Raw genomic sequence first — 591 nt, 5'->3', positions numbered from 1 at the left:
GTACATGCGTGGCAGGAAAAAGCCATGATCATTCTGCTTAATTGTAATTGAATTTGCCTCGCTGTGTGGTCACTCTCCAGCCCGCAGGCGTTTCGTCCTGCGTTTCTGGGCGTGAAGGAAACACGCTCAGTGCGTTTGTTAACGGAGGCATTTTCAAAACCACTCAGATGCGCGAGTAGGAAGGGGCGCAGCAAGTTGTAAAGAAAATGCAACGTGCGTTTGGGGCGTGCGCTTTAAGCCTTTCACTTTTGGGTGTTTTGACTGCAGACAAGGAAAAATACTAACACGCGCAAGTGTTTTTAAAAACTTGATATTTTTAGTGAGTAAGTGAAGTGCTGTGTTCCAGTTTCATAAACGATTTAATTGCAAAACGGAACTCGTGGGCCTCCACAGCGGTTCACACCATCAGTCAAGTTTGAGACAAGGAGGGATGTCGCCCCGCGCACACGGTGGGGGCCCGGGAAAGTCAATTAGTGGTGTTTTTCTTTTGCTCTTTCCATGTCTCTTTGAACTTTTTTTTCTTTCTTGAGACGGGGGAGGACGGTGGCGACGTGGACGGTCCGCCAAGGGGCTGAGCTCGGGCGGGGGCGC

Source organism: Myotis brandtii, unplaced genomic scaffold, assembly GCF_000412655.1.
Source record: "Myotis brandtii unplaced genomic scaffold, ASM41265v1 scaffold868, whole genome shotgun sequence".
Lineage (NCBI taxonomy): Eukaryota > Metazoa > Chordata > Mammalia > Chiroptera > Vespertilionidae > Myotis > Myotis brandtii.
This window is presented reverse-complemented; position numbering follows the sequence as displayed.